Below are 21,282 nucleotides of genomic sequence, written 5' to 3'. Positions count from 1 at the left end.
TCCGAGTTTGTTTTTTTTTTTTGTTTTGCAAATGAGAATATTTAATAAGCTAATAATGAATCTTTTCATGAAATTATCAGAAAAAAGATCATGTTGATTTATACAGAACATAGATTTTTCATGGCATTAAATTATAAAACATTCATTTTTAAAGAACATCTTCACTGAATGTTGTGCAACATGTTGAATAATATCATTAAGAAGTTAAAATATGGAAGGGACTATTTCTTTGGCTTACTCTTGGTAAGGTAGAACATAGGAAGTAAAATGAATGTTTAAGACTCTTCATAGACATTTGCCACCACAAACTACAAAAACAATGATCTTGGCTCTTTAATCTGTTTATATTACACCTTATGGGGAAAAAAAGGCAATGTGCCCACTTTTTCTGTGCTTCTAAATTGGATACAAACTATCAAACCTTATGATGATGTAGTTAAGATATATATGTTATATACAAAATAAATACAAACCTAATTTCTAAAATGAAATTAATAATCATTTCTGTCAAAGACATTTGCATATAAATGTAAAATGTGCTTATCAAAAATATATCCTTTTTGTTAAGGAACAAAAATGAAAATTTTTACTTATCTCCTTTTAAGCATTTTTATTAGATCATTATAATTATACATAATAGTAGGGTTCATTTTGGCTTATTATTAAATGCATTTAGCATAGTTTGCTCCATTTCAATCTCCAGTACTTTTTCTGTATTCATTTATGTTCTTGCTATGTGATTTTTAAAGCAGTCCTAAACCCTTACAATGACTTGGCTTCAGTATTACTATTTTAGTAGGATTATAGTTAACTTAAATCAAACACATATGTATCTAAATTATAAATGCATTTGTATTAATAAAAAGAGTGACTCCTAAAAATAAAGTGTCACCTTTGCTTAAGGATTGCTTTAAAATTCATTGGGTGGGCATATTTTTTAAGACAAGAATCACTAAATGAGGTCTCTCATGCTCTACCCCAGTTTGTAGTTCACATTTTGAAGCTTTATTTCTTTGTATAGTTTTTTTTTTCAAAAACTTAAATTGTGTTAGAGAAAAGAAATATAATTTAAAGCTATCTGTGTGATTCCTCAATAGGAATTACAGGTTGGTGTCACTTCTTGTTGTTGTTCCTCCCTTCACAGTTCTATACCAAATCACAAAAGATCAGCACAGCTTCATAACCCATTAAAGTGCTTAAAATTATTGAAATATACTTAAAGGAAAATTGCTAAAAGATGGGTATTTAAAAATTCATGTGACAGGCTATTTTAAAAAGAAATTAAATATGTGAAAGATATTTTAATTTCCTGTTAATAAAAACCAATAGCACTCTAATTTTTATATGCCAAATTTGAAAATTTAAAAAAAATCAGTGCTGATCAGTAAGTCAAGAGAACATAGTCAAGGTGGAGTGTAAAATGATTCAACTTTAGAAATGAACGTTTTTGGTATCTTGGTACCAGGGATTGAACCCAGGGGTGCTTTTACCACTTAGCCACATTGCTACTTCTTTAAAAAAAAAAAATTGTTCAGAGACAAGGTTTTTCTGAGTTGCTTAGAGCCTTACTAAATTGGCTGTCTTTGAATTTCCTCCTGCCTCAGCCTCCTGAGCTGCTGAAATTTCAGGTGTGTGCCACAGTGCATGGCCTAGAAGTATACTTTTAAAATGTATTATTAAATATGATGTCTGCATGCTATGAAAGTTGTTCTATTTTTTATGATTCATTACATTCTGGGATAATGTTTAGGAACTATGTAGCTCCTGAAAAAGGCTTTTCTTGCTTACAAACCATAACATAGACATATACAATCCGTATTATACAATAAATTCCTTTGTGAAAATTAACTTCTGTTATCATCATTGTCTTCCTCAACATCCATTATTAGCAGCATTATCACCACCATCTATAGGACTTTCCTTGATCACCACTTCTCTCTCTCTCTCTCACATACACACACATACAGACACACACACACACACACACACATACACACACACACACATACACACTTGCAAACTTAAAGCTAAATGAGGCATTTAGTGTTTCCCTAAATAGGATGTATGAAAGACACAGAATAATTAAATGTATAATAAGTAAATATCTTTAGCATATGGATTTTTAATCTTGGAAATACACATGGCACGTGGGATTTGTATTTTTCAGAACAAATAAAAATACTGTCATAAACACTAAGCTAAATAAACAATCATTTTTTTTTCTTTGTCCTTTTGATCTCTGGTTACACCCCAGGCTGAGCACACTGTTTGTCCTCCAGACCATGTTACTGAGTTTCAAAAATTGGATGGTGAGAATTAAAATTATAAAGTCTGGGATAAGAGAACTTTGAAGATTATTTTTTTCAGTATCTTTGGACCATAATTGTTATTCTGTGATAAAATATTAAATGTTGTGATATGAACAAAATAAAATAATAATTAAAAACATAACTAAAAATAATAAAGCATTTGGAACAATCCCCCAAATACCAAAATAAAACAGCAGTGGGTTGAATGTACCCTCTTACACTATTTCAGTCCATGTGATAAGACATCAAATGGATGATGACTACCTGTTGAAAGAATGTTTAGGGCTGGGGATGTGGCTCAAGCGATAGCGTGCTCCCCTGGCATGCATGCGGCCCGGGTTCGATCCTCAGCACCACATACCAACAAAGATGTTGTGTCCGCCGAGAACTAAAAAATAAATATTAAAAATTCTCTCTCTCTCTCTCTCTCTCTCTCTCTCTCTCTCTCTCTCTCTCTCTCTCTCTCCTCTCTCACTCTCTCTTTAAAAAAAAGAATGTTTAATAACAGAATATCTCAATACTAACCCACTTCAATTAACCTATACCTTTTGGTTTTCCATGCTTCTAAAAATTCAGAGACTTATCAGGAACAGTTTGAAATCAAATGAAAACTTGCATCTAGTGAAAACTGTCTCTGAGACAGAGATTTAAAAGTTCATCCATTTCTTGTGTTTTTAAAAATCATCTTTCTATACCTCTGTCCTACCATTTATCCAGTGAAATTTGAATTTCCTCCTGCCTCAGCCTCCTGAGCTGTGTGTGTGTGTGTGTGTGTGTGTGTGTGTGTGTGTTTTCCTTTCAGCCCCAAATATTTCAAATGGCAATGTTTCTACCAACACTTGCTGGTCAATAACAAGAGAATGAGCTGTGTTTTCATGAAGTTGGTGTTTGTGTATTAGGGTCAGAGGGGAGGGATGGTGACTCTACAATTATAGCCAAAGAAATGTGGATTTAAATCCTGTTTATTTGTATTCACTTACTTAATCTCTGTCAATAGGTATATGTAGTACAAAGAACAAAGATTAATGACGGAGAAGCAGAAATAAAGGTGGACTTAAAGACTTGAGCAGCTTCACTGGTCATGGGTTCCTACCTTTGTACTTCTTGACAGATAAGAAAATAGTATTTATTTGTTTGTCTCACATCAATTGCATTCCTCAGAAAGGTAACACAGTTATTAAAGAACATCACTGATGGAGCAGTGACATTAATTTACAATACATGTTTCTTTACTTATTAAATATTCTAGAAATTATATTTGTTGGACATGAATTTATGATTTGAGCAAAACAAAAATGTACTAATATATTGATATTTGTGTTAGCTGCATTTCATGGGATGTACCCAGCTTTCTGGGACATAGTGGTGATTTCAGGACTAATTGGGAAATGAAAGTCACCAAAGGAAAAAAAAAGAAATATGTTCTTACTGGCATTTATATTATAAATAGTATAGGTCAGTTGGAGGAAGGAAGTGGGGTTAGCTAATCAATTTCCAAAGTTAATGAGTATGTTTATCTAGGGACATTCTGGAACAGTGCCTTTCACAGAGTGCTATAGGAGATTATACAAAACTGTTCCTATGCAATATTCTAGTTAATTAGCTTAATGATGAATTAGGTAATAGTCACTTTCAGTCATAAAAAGCGATGAGCCAAATCTCTGATGAATGGCTGTGCCACTGTTTGCAGTTTAGCAGTTATTTATAGAAGAGAATTGTGGTGAAGATTAATGCAGAGGATTAGATTTATTTGTATCTGACCATTTAGGAGGCTAATCTTTTGTTAAATTTTTCCATGTGGAATGGGAATAAAGATTTGGTACAAGACTCCAGGAAAAGTTGCAGAGAACAGCAATGATTAGTTACTGCTTCAATAACATTAAAATAAAAGAAAGGTATTTCCTTTATGTATACCCCATTCCAAAAGAATAAACAGGCATCAAAGCCAAGTAGTGGCATTTACATAGTTTGGTACTCTACCAAAAAAATTATGTTTTCTTTTGTCTTCCACTAGGAACAGTATTGTTTATTTCTTTCCCCCAATGATTTCATTTATAAGGGAAATGACATAACGAATGTAAAAGAGTTGTCCAAGAAAACTGATTAATTTTTTAATAGAAAAAGACTTATTTGGCTTATTTTATTCTTAATTAACATGGTTCTGCAAATGATAGTTAAGAATATTTAAAAATCCTGCTAGAAATGACTTTGAGTTATGAAAATATTTGCTAAATACTGAATATGCATCTAATGAATTCTTAAATTGGATTAACTGGGTCTAATAGAACTTCCTCTGGTAACTGAAGCCCCAGCTCTTTCAGATCACTCTAATTCTGGTTGAAAGCACTCTAGTTTTCCCATGCATTTGTACAGTGAACACACAGAGAGCAGCAATGTTATTCTCAAATTTTTCATCTTGAAGTAGATGCCTATGGATGACATTGAATATAGTATTTTATTTAGAATTTTCAGCCAAAATAACTAGATATTGTTGCTGCCATTAATGGCCTATTTATGTATATCAGTAGAAAAATTCAGAATAATAAAAGAAACAAAATTGCAGCAGTTCATAAAAGAGGATTTAGTTTAAGGCACCTGGTGCTGCTGTAGAAAATCCTATGAGTATGATTCTGAAGTGTTCAGCTTCTAAATTTGGTCTGTATGATTTTTCTTTTTATACAAACTATTTTAAGCAATCTTTTCAGTGGTTTGGGGTTTGAAAATACATATGAACCAACTTTATTTTTGTGAAGTGTAATACATCAATCTCATTACCCTGAATCACATATATGGCCTTCATTAATCATCCCCATAAAAGTGACTCTGGAGACAATATTTAAAAATAGTGGCTTCATACATTTCTGTTTTTAAAAGGCAGAAATAATTTGAGGGGGTTCCATTAAAGAATAATTTTAGGATTTTGGTTTGTATCCTTTAAAAATATTTTAGAAGTGTGGTACAAAAAAATCCATATTTTTATAGAAGTAGATTAATGACATTATTAGAGAGGGATTGGTTTTAGTGGATAGACAAAACTTAATGCTGAAAACAACTACATTGAAGAACAGCATTTTAGAATCAATGCAGAGTTGTTGTCCCCCAACTTCTTACCCATTAGTGAGTCCTTTCTGTTTTTTATCCACCCTTGCCTCTGGTGGATAGAAACCATCAACTTAGAAGAGGTTCTGTATTATTTTTTCATATATTTCTGATCCTCTTTGAGAATTCCATATGTATATTAGACTATTTTGAATTGTCCTATGACAGTCATGTATCTTTTTTGCTTTGTATTTTATTCTATATGTTTTCTATTTCCATGTCTTCAAGTTCACCAATATTTTCATTGACAGGAGAGTTCATCTAATTGTTTTATTTGCCGGGGGGTGGGGGGTGGGGGGGTGTAGCTGGGGATTGAACTCAAGTTCAATACTGATTCAATGAGCAACATTCCCAGCTGTAGTTTTCATATGTTATTTAGAGACAGGGTCTCATTAAATGGCTTAGTGGCTTTGAATTCATGGTCCTCATGTCTCAGCCTCCCTAGCTGCTGGGATTTCAGGTGTGTGCCACCATGCCCAGTAAATCATCTATTCTTAATCTTTTCCATTGTATTCATTATTTTTACATTGCTAGACATTTGAGCGACTTTTTTCATATTTTCTACATTCATTGCTATATTTTCTTGAACTATACATAATTCAAATTATAGTCCCAGTTAGAAATAGTTGTCTTCCTGTTCTTATTAATTAAATCTATAATCTGGCATTTCTGGGTATGTTTTCATTTTATATTTTACACCTTCTTATGAATTGCCTGCTTCTTTGCATGAAGTCATTTTTTATTAGATGCCAGTTTAAATTTTACTTTCTAGGGTGATATATATATATATATATATATATATATATATATATATATGGTATATATATATATATATACCCTATAAATATTTTTGAGCTTTTATAGGGTATATATATATATACCCTATAAATATTTTTGAGCTTTTAGTGAGGTAATGGTTTAAGTTTTTTTTTAAAGTTAATCTTTCATAGACTTATTTCAAAAATTTAAACAGAAAAGCCATTAGTTTAAGATCCATTATGCGGCAGTATGGAACTAAACTTCTTTGAATACTTACCTTATTTATTGCTTAGTGAATCACAAAATTTTCCTTCCTGGTTAGTAGCTACCTTAACTATTTCTGGCCTTGTCTTATTTTAGCTAAGTAATAACATAATAATAGCAAGTATTCCTCTCACAGGCCTTGAATGGTTTCCTCAATCTAATATGCTGATCATTTCTCAGCTAAGGAATTCAGGGTGATCATTTGTAGATCTCCAAAACTCTTGCTGTGCAGCTCCATTTTCTATTCTCTACGGCAAATTCCAGCCATCTTTATTTTTATAGATATTTAATTCTCTTTTCTCAACCCAGAAAGACCAGTAGCCTCTTCCTAGGTTTTCCCAGAACTCTATTTTAGCTTAGAAATTAGTCCTGCAATAAACTAGGATGGTTATAATTCTTGTCTTCTTTGTTTCTGTCCTCAGAGATCACTCTTTGTATGATGTGATTTTCAATATTATCAGCTATCGTTGTAGGATTTTTTTTTCTATTTTTCAATTCCTTGAGATAGGAGTACAACTACAATCCATTTTACTTTATCTGTTTTTGGAGAGAAGAGGTATCAATGACTAAAGTACTTATCTGAGAATTTTTGTATGATTCCACCATAGGATGATATAACCAGTTATTTAAATAAACTGATTTTGAAATTTTTGACAATTTCATTCTTTTCTAATTTTGATTGATTATTTTCATTTCTCCATAACATTATGATTCATTTTGACATAATTATAAAAGCATGGAATATATTTGCTCTAACAGTCCCCAGTATTTCCCTTTTCTCTCCCCATCTGCCTCCCCCATTCCCTTCTCTCTTTGCTGATTTTTCAGCTCTTTACTTAAAGATTTTCTTTTAATTACTGCTTTGTGGAAATACATAATGGTAGGATTCACTGTGATATATTTGTATATGTACAGGAAAGTTTGATCAGATTCATTCTGATGTTCTTCACTTATCCTGCCTCTCCTCACTCTCCCTCAATCCCCTTCCTCAATTCCACTGATATTTTAATGACTTCCCTCCCCTCTTCATTTTTTCATCTGTCAATTTTTTTCTCTATATTTTTTATTAAATTTCACACATCAGGGAAGACATTTACCCTTTGTCTTTCTGGGTTTGACCTGTTTTACTTAGAATGTTAATCTCCATTTCTATACATTTTACCAGTGAATTCCATAATTTCATTCTTCTTCATGGCTACTATTCCATTGTGTATACATGCTACATTTTATTTATCCATTCATTTGTTCAAGGGCACCTATGTTGCTTCCATAGCTTGGCTATTATGAATTTAATGCCATAAACATTCATGTGTCTGCATCGCTGTAGTATTCAGTTTATAAATCTTTTGAATATATACCCAGGAGTGGGATAGGTAGATCCTATGGTGGTATCATTCTTAGATTCTTGAGGAATGTCCATACTGCTTTCCAGAGTGATTGCACTAATTAGATGTCCCGCCAATGTATGAGTATAGTTTTTTCCCCACATCCTTGCTAATACTTGTTATTTTTTAATTTTCTTGATAATTGACATTCAGACTAGAGTGAGATAAAATCTTAATGTCATTTTGATTTGCATTTCCCTAATTGCTAGAGATGTTAATTTTTTTTTTTTTTACATATTTACAGGCCATTTGTACCTCCTTTGGGAAGTACCTGTTTGGTTCTTATTAATTATATGAAACCAGTATCACCTGATGCCAAAACCAAAGACACATGAATGAAAGCAAACTTCAGACCAATATCCTTGGTCAATGTAGATGCAAAAATTCTTAATAAAATATTGGCAAACTTCATACAAAATCACATCAAAAGATTGTATACCATAATCAATTGAGTTCCATCCCAGAGATACAAGTTTGGTTCCTCATATGGAAATCAATAAATTTAATTTATCACATAAAACAAGAATCACATAATTATTTCAATAGATGCAAAAAAAGCATTTGACTGAGTATAGCACCTATACATGTTTATAATATCTAGGGATAGAAGGGACTTACTTCAACATTGTAAAGACTATATACATGACAAACCCAAAGCCAAAATCATACTAAACAGAGAAAAATTAAAATTATCTAAAACAGGAACAAGGAAGCTAACTTTCACATTCCTATTCAACATAGTCCTTGGAAGTTTAACCAGAGCAATCAGGCAAGAAACTAAAATTAAAGGGACAAAAATAAGAAAAAAAAAATGAGATCAAACTATCTTTGTTTGCTGATAGAAATGATCTTTTACATAGAAGGCCCCCCAAATCTCCACCAGGAGGCTTCTAAAGCTGATAAACATATCATGTAAAGTAGCAGCATACACGGTCAACATACATAAATCAATTGCTTCTTTCCCATACTCAAATAGTAAACGTGCTGGAAAAGAAATTTTTAAAAAATTCACTTACCATTACCTAAAAAAAAGTACTTGGTAATCAATCTAAGGAGGTGAAAGCCCCCTATAATTAAAATGATAGAACCCTGAAGAAAGAAATTGAAGAAGACCAAAGAAGATGGAAAGACCTCCCACGTACTTAGATAGGCAGAATTTATATTGTCAAAATGGTCATACTACCAAAAGAAAAATACAGGTTTAATGCAATTCTCATCAAAATATCAAGGGCATTCTTCACAGAACTAGAGAAAGCAATTCTAATTTTCATTTGTAAAAATAAGACACTCAATAGTCAAAGCAATTCCGAGCAGAAAAAGTGATGCTGGAAATATCATAACACCAAACATCAAATTATAATACAGAGGTATGGTAACAAAACCCAGCATGGTATTGGTATTAAAACAGACATAAAGAACAATGGAACAGAATAGAAGAGACAGGGACAAACCCACATAAACAGTTATCTGATAGTAGACAAAGGTGCTTGTTTTAGAATGGGAGAAGATCTTTGCCACCTTCTCCTCAGATAGGCCATTAATATCCAGCATAAGAGAATTTTTAATACAGTAACCCTTGAGACTTCATTTCTGTCTATTGGTTACATGTCTCTGACTTTCTCTGTTTTAAATTTACTATGTAGATAGTTTTTTGGTTCCTGCAACTTATTACTTCTGTTTTCAATAGTCTCTCTCTTGAAACCTACACAATCCATTGGCAAAATATTGAGAATTTAGATAATTGTGAATTTTGGACATCTTAACTTGAAGCCGCAACTTCTTGCTAGGATTTTTCTCTTTATGTCTGTTAATAGCTGCAACATGCTAGGTTCTGCTTCTGTAATCATGCTTCCTCAGCAGCTGTGGCAGGAACCAGAGCTGCCTGGAGAAACAGGGAGGGATCAAGGCTACCTGCATGAGAAAATGTTGAAACCCAGAAGGCTGCACTCTACAAAAGATACTGAGAGAAAAGGGCGATGCTCAGCCTTTGGAGAAGACTCCCCTCAGCCCACAATGGTGCTGAATAAACCTTGCTCTTCCTCATCTCCAAGTGTTCTTTGTCTCTTTCCACTGCCATAATTTTCCATAACAAACTAATATTATTATCCTCCTGATTTTAATTTTATTTTTGCTGTTTACTTTTATTGTGTTTTCCACAAGAAAAAATACACCATTAGTTTACAAAATAGCCTTGAAAAATATATGAAATACAGATACTATAAAACAAACCAAGGTCTAGTAACGAAACACTACATGTATCAAACACATCAGTCTGACCTCTATGTTGTGAAAACAGAAATTAAAAATTTAGTACACAAAAGACATCCAAGTGCCCAATGGAAAATTTGCATAAAACATTTAAAAATTGATTTTTTTTTATCTGAACCTAGAAATTTTAATCTAATTCTGGAGCTACAAAAACCACATAGACATCTTGTATATTTGAGCTGTTAGTGTGATTGTTACTATAATCCGGTAATACGTTACTTTTTGGTTTTTTGAAGGGAAATTGCTATGTATTGATCACAGATGTCAGGTAAGAACTCTATCCTAAGCTACTCCTTTTCTCCTAGTAGGCTACCTGCTAATTCTATATTTTAACAAACAATTATTCCTTGTTACATTATATTAACAGTTTACATTTTTAATAGAAACTTGTTCCAGATTTTGTATTATTTAATGTTAAAGTAGGCAAACTACCCCCCTGAGATCAAATCTGACCTGCAACCTGCTTTTTTTTTTTTAAAGAGAGAGAGAGAGAGAATTTTTTAATATTTATTTTTCAGTTTTTGGCAGACACAACATCTTTGTTGGTATGTGGTGCTGAGGAACGAACCCGGGCCGCACACATGCCAGGCGAGCGCACTACCACTTGAGCCACATCCCCAGCCCTGCAACCTGCTTTTATAAATAAAATTTTACTGGAACACAGCCATATGTTTTATATATAAAAACAGCTAGTTTTGAAAGATAATATCAACAGAATAGCTGTGACAGTTAACAGATATCACAAAACCTTAATACTTAACTTTTTAATTCATCCTTGTTTATGTGTGTGTGTATGTATTTAGATTTTATGTATAAAAGCCTAAATTGGTTCAAGTGCCAGTGCAATTGAGTTAAAATTTTTATCATGCAACTTATCAACTGCTTGAATTTGACCAAGTTACTTCACATATTTTAAACAGCTTCAATTTGAAGTGGGAACATTTATACATTTCATACTTATAATAAGGAATAAATGATAAAATATGTAGAAAGTGTTTTGTTTGTAGCACACATTCTGTAAAGGCTTTTATTACACTCTCACCAGATGAACCTCGTAAAAATAAAATATGAAATATGTAAATTGATTTCATGATTAGAAATCTGCCTTCTTTCACTGAGGTCTTAATGCCTAATGTTCATCATTAAATTTTAAATACTTGTAAGAAGGCCAGGTGTGGTGGCTCATGCCTAGAATCCCAGCTACCCAGGAGGCTGAGGCAGAAGGATCAAAAGTTTTAGGACATCCTGGTAAAGTTAGCAAGTCATTACCCCAAAATAAAATATAAATGGCTGGAGATACAGCTCAGTGGTAGAGAGCCCCTGTGTTCTACTTTCAGCACCAAAATCAATCAATCAATTAAGATAGATAGATAAATAAATACTGTGAAAAAAGTAGCCCATACAATAATCTTCAATAAGGACAGTAGTTTTAGTTTTAGGCTTTTGCGCAAATTGAACCACAGTCATGGGAAGAAACCCCACTACAGAATGAAGATATGTTTCAGAATAGCAATCATTTTTTCAAAAATTCTTTAGTATAAAAGTAGCTATTCTTCTTCTCGGACTATACCCAGTGGACCTAAAAACAGCATACTACAGGGACACAGCCACATCAATGTTTATAGCAGCACAATTCACAATAGCTGAACTGTGGAGTCAACCTACATGTCCTTCAGTGGATGAATAAATAAAAAAATGTGGCATTTATACACAATGGAATATTAGCACTAAAAAAGAATTTGCAGGGAAATGGATGGCATTAGAGAAGATTATGCTAAGTGATGTTAGCCAATCCCCCCCACCAAAAAAAATGCCAAATGTTTTCTCTGATGTAAGGGGTGTGACTCAAAGTGGGGAAGAGAGGGAGAGCATGGGTGGAAAATTACCTCTAGATAGGGAATAGAGATGGCAGGGAAAGGGAAGGAGAAGGGGAATAGCAAGGATAGTGGAAGGAGATAGTCATCATTATACAAAATACATGTATGAAGATGTGAATTTGGTGTCAACATACCTTATATACAAACAGATTTGACAAATTGTGGTATAAAGGTTATTAAGAATTGTGATAATAGAGCTCATGTATAATGGCATAATTTGGCATGAACATACTCTATATACAGAGTTATGAAAAATTACGCTGTGAATGGATAATTATGAATGTAATGCACTCCATTATTGTTATGTATGCAAGAAATAAAAAAATAACATTAAAAAAAAGTAGTCTTCTCTCTCTTCACCTCTCCCAATGCTAATTTACCCTTCAATATACTATGTTTCAGAGATCTAGAGGTAAACAAGTGAAAATGGCAGTTCTAAATTGGGCCAGAGTATATCCCAAATGAAACGTTTTGTGTGTACTTTCATCTTTATCTTTTGAATGCCAAAATCCATTGTCGTACTTGGGCTATTTAAGGAGGCCACTTCCCTTAGTGGCAATGTCTCTCTGTATGGAAGAAAATGATTACCACTGCCATGGCCATGGGTCTCCTTAGCTCTCACAGGACTGAGAGGACTTGGAAGTGTGCCTCTCTACAGTTGAGGAAGAAAGCCCCTGTAAAGGCTCCACCAGGGGCTGTGTTTTCTCCAGGCACACTTGCTCTGTAGTGCAGAGAAGCCTGATGTCTGCTTCACTTTGGAAATATGATGGCAGAGTCTTGCTGGTTAAGCTGTAGCTTCTGGATCCAGTCTTAACTGTGAGTAGGGAGAACCTAAAAAGCTAAATTGCGAATTTCAACTGCAGAAAACAAATAATTTGGCTAGGCAAAGCTTTATTTTCCATGGGATGCTTTATTTTCTCAATATTCTAAGGGCATTTATATAAATATTATCAGATTTTTTTGTGATACATAGTTCTAGGATTAAATCAAATATTTAAAATTCACCTCTATATTATTCATGTATTGGGATTGAGACAAAGGGAAAACAAAAAATGAATAGTGGGATTTGATAATGGGGTTGAAATATATTATTTCTTTCATGTTTTGAAATGTTTTATCATAAAATAACATTTAAGAGTAAATGATAAAAATATAAAACTATTTTCTGAAAAAAATGTTATACTCTGCATAATTTTCATATAACTTTCTGATTTTAATTTTTTTCTTTATACTTTTTATTAAGAAAATATTTTTTGTTTCTCTTCAATTTCAATTCAGATTATTTTAAAACCTTTGAAATGAAAATTAATCTCTAATATTTTTAGTTTTTTAAAAATATTTATTTACTTTTTAGTTATAGTTGGACACAATACCCTTTATTTATTTATTTATTTATTTTTATGTGGTGTTGAGGATTGAACCCAGGGCCTCACACATACTAAGCGAGCTCTCTATTACTGAACCACAACCCAGGCCTAGATTTGTTTGTTTAAAGTAATTATCTTATATCTTATTGATTTTATTAATGTTGGAGAAATAAATGCCTCTGTATATCAAATGCATAAATCCCAGCCTTATGTATTTAATGCTTATATCAAAGATTATTCAATTAATTATTCAATATAAAATGATGCCCACAGACCAGTATTTACCTTGTGGAGATTTCCTTCTTTTCAGAAAAATAGTAATGATAGCTAATATGAAATATGTGGCTCTGTATATAAGTATATACTGAGACACCTTAAGCATGTTAGCTAACTGTATGTTTAATTAAACATCCATGTAATGGAGCTGCCAAAGAAATTAATCTTATACAACTTAGAATTAATTTTAAATTAATAATGATTACTGATAAAGTAAAATAGAAAATTTCTTAAAATAAATGAAGGAACTAGGCCTGTCTATCATGGAACATAAGAGGACAGGAGAAACACCTGTATTCTTTAGTCACAAATATTTAAAAGATAACAGAGAGTACAAATAGGAAAGATTTTTTCTGTTATCCAGAGATGAGAACTGGAGGCTTTGAGAAGTACTGCTATTAGTCTTATCCCATCTCTATCAGGGATATTATCATTTAATATTCTTTCAAACTCATACAGTGTATAAACTATAAATTTATTCAATAACTGAAAGCAATTGAAATAAAAAACTTTTTTCTGCAGAGTCATTTGTCCCTATTCTTTAGGTTATATACATTAGCCGCAGTGCTAGCAAAAACATCAAATAGCACAAAATCCTTTAAATAAAACTCCAATCTGATTAAATTAAAAAAATGGTTTCAAAAGTTTTCTGAATGCTCTGCTTTTGGTGACACAGTGAAAGGTAATAAATGAAGAGGACACACAGGCTCTAAAGGAGAATGCAGGCTAAGCACAGTGGCCCCACTATTCACCCTGGTGTTGATGAGCCTGAGGTTGCAGAATGCACTGGGGAAAAGCCTGGTTTCTAAGGCGCACTGATGATAAGTCACATAGTGTCTTTTCTTTAGAGCTGTGTCCTTGAACAATTCTGCTCCAGACTCTGCTTCAACTTCTGTTCATCTGGAAAACTGAAAAAGCCAAATGCATAACTATGGGTAGTTATAAGAATAATGGAGACCTAAATAAATTTCATAAATCTAAAGAACATGGCTGTTTGTATTATTCAATGTTATGGCTGTAGTACACTTATACCTGAAATGCCCTTCCTTTACACTGAAGGATTATCAACTCAGTTATGCAGTTGATAATGATGTTGACATTGGGAGCAGGAAAATGTATGGGTAACCAGGTTAATAATTATAAAGTATGGCAGATATAGATAGTGGAAATTGATGCACCTTTTGCTATTAATCATCAAGGAGAAATTAATTGCTTCTCATCCAAATGGAAAATATAATGATATTTTCATATTCCCAAAACTTGTTGAATGATTATGTTAAAACAAAGTTCTCAGAATAAAGAAATACGTTTAGATATCTGGCAAATTTTATCTGCCTCAGGTATACATGCTATTTAAACATAGATATAATTACTTTCCTTTGAGTTCATTCTTCTATTCAACCCACCTGCTAGCTATTATTTCCTACAATCTTTAATCAGTGGTGAATGGTGTTCTTTCAACCTAAGACATACATTCTAAATTACAGTTTCAGAAGCCGCAGCAAAACTGACAATAAGAATTAGATGAATGTAAGATAATGAATGTAAAAATGAATAAATGAATAAAGGTAAAATAATAATAATCCCCTGTGAGTTTTCAACCTTTCCACTCTAAATAGTTTTACAAGTTTAGTAATAATACAGAATAATACAGAATAGTCTGTTGTAATGTGTAAGTTTTATGAAAAACAATAGCATCTGCTTTTCATAGTTTCATCAGTTCCTAATTAAATTTTTTTATTTAATAAATTTTGAATGGTCATTTTCTAGAGCTTTTTGAAATGTTTAAGGTCTTCTAAGAAGAAGCCAGTCTAAGGGGAGTGAAAGAGAAGTTTACAAATATACTCAGATCAAGAATGTGTATTCAAGATATTAGCGGCTTTAAACAAACAAAACCAAAGTTACCAGATTGAGAAAAGGGAAATATTTACCCAATGAATTCAGTGGATGACTTCATGAAGGAGATGGTATATGATAGATGCATCAAAAGAGACTGTAAAACTTATAGATCCATGGCTGAAATCACATGGGGAAGAGAGAGAGGTGAAAAGATGCTAATGTGGGAAACCCTGCTCAGGGCCAGGCAGCTCCTCTGTGGCTCCAGTATGGGACCTGGGACGACAGCCCAGAAAGCTGAGACTTTTGCTACATACCTCCTCACTCCTGAAAGATAAGGTTTATTTCCCTGCACCAGGCTCTGTTCTGGGCTCTTCCCTTCTGTGTCAGTCTTCTCTCTCCTCCCTTCTCTCATTCTCTCTTAAGATACCCAGTATTGGTTTCATATTTTCACTTTTTCAAATCCCTTAAGAGCTATCTGATTCTTCTGTCTGTAATGTTGTATATCTCCATCTACTTCCTCTAGTATATCCTAGTATAATTTTCTCTGTTTTTTGTTTGTTTGTTTTATCTTGTAGCTAATCTTTTCCTCAGAAGATCTTTCCTTCACCCCATCTTGGGTACTTCCTGTGTGCCTCAATGCATCCAGAATTGGGTACTTCCTGTGTGCCTCAATCCATCCACTTAAGCATGATTGGTCAGGGTTTTCCAGAGAAACAGAATAGGATACATACATAGAAACAGAGCTATGGGCCTACTTTTTTCCTCTATTAGGCACAGTGTGTTTGGTCTTATTCCTAGGTCCTTAATCTACCTTGAGTTGAGTTTTGTGCATGGTGAGAGACAGGGGTTTATTTTCACCTCCCTGACTTCCTTAGCCAGAATCCTAAAGTACAAGAAATAAAATAAATAATTAATAACAGGATTGAGTCGAACTAAAAAGCTTCTTCTCAGCAAAAGAAACAATAATGAGGTGAAGAGAGAGCCTATGTTTGGGGAGCAAATTTTTGCCACACACATGTCAAATAAAGCACTAATCTCCAGGGTATATTAAGAACTCAAAAAATTTAACAACAAAAAAACAAACAACCCAATCAATAAATGGGCTAAGGAGCTGAATAGATGCTTCTCAGAAGAAGATATACATTCAATCAACAAACATATGACAAAATGTTCAACATCTCCAGTGATTAAAGAAATGCAAATCAAAACTACTCTTAAGATTCCATCTCAAGCCAGTCAGAATGGCAGTTATCAAGAATAAGACAATAATCAATATTGGTGAGGATGTGGGGGAAAGGCACATTCATACATTGGTGGTAGGACTGCAAATTGGTGCAAACAATCTGGAAAGTCATATGGAGATTCCTTAGAAAACTTGGAATGAAACCACCATTTGACCCAATTATCCCACTCCTGGGTTTGTACCCAAAGGATTTAAAATCAACATATTACAGGGACACTGCTACATCAATGTTTATAACAGCACAATTCACAATAGCTAAATGGTGGAAGCAACTAGATGAATGGATAAAGAACTATAATATATATATATATATATATAAAATAAAGTATTACTCAACATTAAAAGAGAATAAAATTATGGCATTTGCAGGTAAATGGATGGAGTTGGAGAATATCATGCTAAAAGAAGTAATCCAATTCCAAAAAGCAAAGGTAGAATGTTCTCTCTGGTACATGGATGCTGATCTATAATTGGGGGCTGGGACATGGGAAAAAATGGAGGAACTTTGATGGGGCAAAAAGCAGGGAGGAGTGGGGAGGGTGGATGTGGGCAAGAAAGATGGTGGAATGAGATGGATATCATTACCCCAAAGAATCAAAATGCATTCTGCTGTCATATATATCTAATTAAAATTAATTAATTGATTAATTAAAAAAACAGAGCTATGGAAGAGGTGAGTTGGTTCACACACATCTGGAGGCTCAGAGTGTGCTGTCTACAAGCTGGAAAACCAAGGAAGTCAGTAGTGTGACTCAGACCCTAGGCAAAGGCCCCACAGTCATGGAAGCTGAGGGAGAAATTCTCAGTCCCAGGCCCCATAGATGGAAGGCACGGGAAGGTGAGAGTAGAGCAAGTCTTTGATGTTCAAAGACCTGAAAACCTTAAGAGTTCTGATATCCAAGATTAGGACAAAGATGAGCGACAAGGAAACAGACAAATGGAAAGAGACCATTGTTTTGGGCTCTGCTTAGGTTCTCAGCTATTAGATGGAACCTATTCACACTGGTGACAGTCTTCTTCCTTTCTCAATTCACTGATTCAAATGCAATTCTCTTGCAGGAAAAAAAAATGACTTATCCAGAAATACCATTTTACCAGTTACCTGAGTATTCCTTAATCTGGCTAGGTTGACACATAAAGTTAAATTTAAAAGCATTTACCACATTGTTGCAATTTCCTGCTTTTGTTCTGTATCCTCTATCCTGTAAACTCTTTAGAGCAGGAACTCTATTGTTCTTCTCTCTCCACTACTCAGCACTGTGGTTGCTAAGCATTGTACATGAATTATGCAATTATTCTTTGGGTCATTAAATGAGTGAGCATATGAGTACTACAGAAAATACCATCTTAGTGTGTTAAGAATTGATAAAGTATAAATATGGACTATCCAAACCAGTAGCATAAAATGTTTTTGTGACTAGAGGCATAGAATAGACAGGGGCATCTTCTAGAGAAGGCTCTGATAACTAATCAGTGAAACAATGTCTCTCTGGAATTTACTTAAAATGGAAGCAAATGGTGAATTAAAATGTGAGAAAAAGAGATTAATAGCAATATAGTGAAAGGAAAAATTCTTCTATGTTTCATGCCAAATAAAGGCACACTGAATGTCCTAGACATTGGCATCAAAGACAAAGAACAATAGTTAGACAACAGAGGAGGAAAAAGTGAATAATAGAGATTTTTTTTCTAATGGTTATATTAATTTGGGTGACATGAATGATGTCTGATATCGGTTAGTGAAATTTTAAATAACCTTGTTAACTATGGTTTTTCATTTACTAAGATCACATTTTTATTTTATGTTCATTATTTTTGTTTTTCCTTTTAAAAAATAATGAAAAGTAAGACTGTGATGTTATAGACTTATAACTCAATTGGAATGTCTTTATATTTATTTTTATTTTACTGTTTTTGGAGGAGGGTATCAGAGATTAAACCCCAGGGCACTCAACTACTGGGTCACATGCAAGCCTTTTAAAAAATATTTTATTTAGAGACAAGGTCTTGCTAAGTTGCCTAGTACCTCACTAAGTTGCTGAATCCATCTTTGAACTTGTGATCTTCTTGCCTCAGCTTTGTGAGCTGCTTGGATTATAGGTGTGTGCCACCATGCCTGGCTATTTTTGAATAATAAATACATGGATATCTGATGGTTTTTGTTGTTGTTGTTGTTGGGGGGGGTGTTACTGGGGATTGAACTCAGGGGCACTCAATCACTGGGCCACTTCTCCAGCCCTATTTTTTGTATTTTTATTTAGAGACAGGATCTCACTGAGTAGTTTAGTGCCTCACTTTTACTGGGGCTGGCTTTGAATTTGCAATCTTCCTGCCTCAACCTCTAGAGCGGCTAGAATTACAGGTATGTGTGACTGCACCTGGCTGATATCTGTTTTTTGACCCTTGGTCAACATAGACAGTTGCATTTATCATACACTGTTAAGATAAAAAATTTTCTGGACATCCTCTGAGTCAATTTCTTTACTTACGGTTTTCAATCATATGTAACTGGTATGACAAGCTTGTCTCGATCACTTAAGAGAGCTTCTGCTTGAATTATTCCAAAATCAAGGTCCTTTGTGGAGTTCTTGGTAGTGCACACTAAAAGGCCCTTGACAGCTTCCACAAGATCATCTCACATACTTTAGATGGTTGCTTGCACTCTCTTTCTCTTGCTGTAAAATACTTTTTGTCTTTATAATAAAACTCCTATACAGTGTGCCCTGAATTGCACACCTATGGAGCAGTCAAACTTACTTTTGAAAATTGATTTAAATATTTTGATAGTATGATCATCAGTTTAGATATAACACTAAAATTTTGAAAAGCTAATGTTATTCTGAGAGGCAGAGAAAAAAATCTGCACAGATTAGACAAGTAGGAAATTAGTCCTATATATGGAGAATATATTTTGATGAAACGTAATCATAACAATATGCTTAAGGATAAGTGTGTGTGTGTGTGTGTGTGTGTAACATATTTGAAAATAAAAATAGGAGTGACCATACCATAATTTAAATAAATAAGCATAAAGATTTATGACATTTTACAATAATCAAATTGTCTGTGATAAAGCCATTTCTGGAGAAGAAAAAGAAAAGCCATTTGTTCTAAGCATATTTATAAGATGTTTGCACTATATTATAAAATCCTGAGATACTGCTGACTAAAGAAAAATAGAATGAGAATTGCCTGTCACATTGGGAAAGCATCGATGGTTGAGATGTGTGCAAAGCTTGTCAGAAATGACTACGTATTTGGTTATAAGACATGGGCATAATCTTTCTCTTTTACTTTAGTTTTTTGAGAGAAAGAACAACTTTCATAGCAGATGCTATGTATAAGTGTATGGAAGGTTTATTCCAAAAATAAATTAACATTCTTTTCATGCTGAGCTACCAGCAAGTGATTAAAGCCTTTTGATTTCCAGCTGATTTGAAACCCTGATGTAAGTGGAAAAAAGATTAAAAAAAAAAAGTCAAGAAAGTATACAGTGGGTCCAGGGCTTTTCTACTTCTGACAAAGGCATGAAGAAAATTCAAAATTTCTCCTTTGAGAAGGATAAGAAAAGATCTGAGTTAAATCAATAAATGATACATAAGAGTTGATACTTAAAATGAACAAAGGCATTGTTTGAACTAAGGAAAAGATTAATGATAAGTTTCTACTGTGTATGAGTCTCTGCAAAGGTTCTGGGGACGAGAATGATGAGCCACAATTCCTGTCCCTCTTCAACTGTCCTGGTGGAAGGAGGAGACACGAACAGTGTGTGCAGAAGTTCCTGTGGTAGCACTCAGGACAGACCCATCACCTCATTAGTGATGGTGCAGAAAGAGAAAGGGCTGTCAGGTGTAACAGAAAAACATAGTACACCCAGGTAAATATGAATTCCAGATAAAGGAATTCTTTTACATTTACGGAATTTCACGAGACATTGTATTCATTAAAACTTATTCTTATGTGAAGTTCAAATACAAATTGGCATCCTGAATTTTACCTGGCAATTATAAAATCTGGAATGATTCATCAGTGACATGGATACATGCCCTGAGTTCTTAGAGATAAGAGGGTTAGAGAAATGAGAGGAAATAAGTATATACATCCTAGAAAATTGGAACAGCTAATGAAGAAGTGAACTGATGTGAGGCAAAAATTTAAGTGGAATAAATGTATGCAAATGTATGAATTTTAAATATTACAAGAACAGAGGCATCATAGAAAAACCTAAACATACAAATACCATAATATTTGAAAGTTTATATATCATCTTAATAAGAGAAAAGGGGATGTAGATCATTTAGGGGAGAGTAAATGATTTTTAGGAAAGATGAATCAACCCCCTTCTCTTTTGTAACAAGTCAGCCTTTACTGATAGAGGAAATTCCTGAGGGGATTATTTTCCCCAGATTTTTTGTTTGTTTGTTTCGTACATTACACATGTCTATAATGATGGACTTTGTTTTTACATATTTATACATGCACAAAATATAACAATATAATTTGGCCAATATTATGAGGAAAAGATTTATGATATTGGAGTTTTGGAAGGATCTGTGATTAGGCAGATAAGAGAAGTTCTGAGCCCCTCCCTAAATT

Source organism: Ictidomys tridecemlineatus, chromosome 4, assembly GCF_052094955.1.
Source record: "Ictidomys tridecemlineatus isolate mIctTri1 chromosome 4, mIctTri1.hap1, whole genome shotgun sequence".
NCBI classification, from domain to species: domain Eukaryota; kingdom Metazoa; phylum Chordata; class Mammalia; order Rodentia; family Sciuridae; genus Ictidomys; species Ictidomys tridecemlineatus.
This window is presented reverse-complemented; position numbering follows the sequence as displayed.